The 2,500-nt window shown below is 55.5% G+C and overlaps 1 non-coding gene across 1 annotated transcript in view; it reads left to right on the top strand.

The window, feature by feature from the left end:
- The first annotated feature begins 2,078 nt into the window (after nt 1–2,078).
- Nucleotides 2,079–2,500, top strand: part of LOC126112198 (small subunit ribosomal RNA) — a 1,909-nt gene continuing 1,487 nt past the window's right edge. Inside the window, exon 1 of the ribosomal RNA XR_007524331.1 lies at nt 2,079–2,500. This exon is cut by the window's right edge and continues 1,487 nt beyond it. This is a non-coding gene — a ribosomal RNA (small subunit ribosomal RNA).

The following is a 2,500-nucleotide window of genomic DNA, read 5'->3' as shown; positions in this document are numbered from 1 at the left end:
TGCACCGCAATGTAACTCAATTTTGCACCGCAATGTAACTCAATTTGCACCGCAATGTAACTCAATTTGCACCGCAATGTAACTCAATTTTGCACCGCAATGTAACTCAATTTGCACCGCAATGTAACTCAATTTGCACCGCAATGTAATGCAATTTGCACCGCAATGTAATGCAATTTGCACCGCAATGTAATGCAATTTGTACCGCAATCTACCCCCACATTGTGCCTTAACCTAACCCACATTGTGCCTTAACCTAACCCACATTGTGCCTTAACCTAACCCACGTTGTGCCTTAACCTAACCCACGTTGTGCCTTAACCTAACCCACGTTGTGCCTTAACCTAACCCACGTTGTGCCTTAACCTAACCCACGTTGTGCCTTAACCTAACCCAAGTTGTGCCTTAACCTAACCCAAGTTGTGCCTTAACCTAACCCAAGTTGTGCCTTAACCTAACCCAAGTTGTGCCTTAACCTAACCCAAGTTGTGCCTTAACCTAACCCAAGTTGTGCCTTAACCTAACCCAAGTTGTGCCTTAACCTAACCCAAGTTGTGCCTTAACCTAACCCAAGTTGTGCCTTAACCTAACCCAAGTTGTGCCTTAACCTAACCCAAGTTGTGCCTTAACCTAACCCAAGTTGTGCCTTAACTCTAACCCAAGTTGTGCCTTACCCTGCTCTGTAATTGGCATATGACACGTTACATTAATGTATTGTCCAACCGCAACCCGCTCAGAATGTTGTGTACACAGCTACGTGTCATCTCCCCATAACAGCTGCATTGCAGTGTGGTACGCCATAGAGACGTGTGGGAGTAATGGACGCAGTGGATGGCGATCAGCATGAGCCGTCTGTTCATGTAGTGGCGCGTGTATGCAGACGTAGTAGTCTCTTCTCACACAATGTGATAGCACGGTGCCCCGCGTTCCACATCTGCGACATGCTACAGAGGCCGGTTGACAGTTGGTCGCGCAATGGACATCGCATACGTACGGGGGCACCTTCCACGTGCCCTCTAGTCGGGCACATTTTGTTGCGTGGATGTGAGCGGATGTAGTGTGTCTTGACACCTGACAGGCAGGCATGCAATAATAGTTGACTTTGCAAACGGGGATGGACGTGTACGTTTACTGGTGACGTTACGCAAATGAACAACTGGTAACCCGTTGTGGTGCGGTTGTCCTTGCTGGAGGTACATCTGTGAGGGCAACGATCGGTACAGCTACGAAGCGGTCCCCACCATACCAACGAACGTGAATGTGAATCTGGGTGTGAAGCGATACGCGGCTGTGGGTGGGTGGGACTGTCCCCGGCCGGTGAGGGGGGGCCGCCCGGCGTGCTGGCCGCGCGGTGCGTGGGCGCACGCGCTACAGCCGGCTGGTGGGGGCGCCCAGTGGCAGGCGCGCCGGCCGACGGACGCGGCAGGCGGCGCAGCTGCGCGCCGGGGCACCCTGCGCGCGGCGCCGTGCAGCCAAAGTGGGTCCTCGCCGGCCCGGTGCGAAGCGCGGTGGACATCTGCAGTGTGCTGGTCCGATTGAGGACTGTGTGCGTTGAGGATGCGCCGCCGCCCGGCACTCGGCGCCGCGACGCCGTCTGCTGCTCGGTCGCCCCAGCGGTTCTCGCTGGTGGTTTGTATCGCAGTTGTGCAGACGTGTTGGCACGTGCGCTGTGCTGGGAGAGTTCGCTTCGGCACCCACGTGGGGCCTTTGCCCTTCTGTGGCGCTGGCGTTGGAGCTGCCGGTCACCGTAGGTGGCGCGTGTTGTCTCCCGCCGGCAATGCCACGACAGCACGCTCCCGGGCCTCTGTCGGCAGCGGCAAGCTCAGTTGGGAGCACGGGTGGTCGCACCTAAAGCGTCTACTCGCCTAACTCCGGGCGATTGCGCCTCTCTCGAACCCGACCAAGTACTTAGGACGGCGCTGCGCGCCGCCGGGACCTGAGAGGGTTTCGAGGTGTATTGTGCAGGGGAGCTCAGCCTCCTCCTGTTTGCAGAATAATTGAGCGGACGCTTGCGTGTTCGCGCGGGCCCCTGGGACACACTCCCGGGCGGCCGGCTGCTCAGCTCTAGTTGACGCAGCTCCCTGGTTGATCCTGCCAGTAGTCATATGCTTGTCTCAAAGATTAAGCCATGCATGTCTCAGTACAAGCCGCATTAAGGTGAAACCGCGAATGGCTCATTAAATCAGTTATGGTTCCTTAGATCGTACCCACGTTACTTGGATAACTGTGGTAATTCTAGAGCTAATACATGCAAACAGAGTCCCGACCAGAGATGGAAGGGACGCTTTTATTAGATCAAAACCAATCGGTCGGCTCGTCCGGTCCGTTTGCCTTGGTGACTCTGAATAACTTTGGGCTGATCGCACGGTCCTCGTACCGGCGACGCATCTTTCAAATGTCTGCCTTATCAACTGTCGATGGTAGGTTCTGCGCCTACCATGGTTGTAACGGGTAACGGGGAATCAGGGTTCGATTCCGGAGAGGGAGCCTGAGAAACGGC

The sequence above is a fragment of the Schistocerca cancellata genome, unplaced genomic scaffold (assembly GCF_023864275.1).
Source record: "Schistocerca cancellata isolate TAMUIC-IGC-003103 unplaced genomic scaffold, iqSchCanc2.1 HiC_scaffold_138, whole genome shotgun sequence".
In the NCBI taxonomy this organism is placed as follows: Eukaryota; Metazoa; Arthropoda; class Insecta; order Orthoptera; family Acrididae; genus Schistocerca; species Schistocerca cancellata.
Note: the sequence above shows the minus strand (reverse complement) of the source record. Positions and strands in the feature narration are given on the sequence as shown.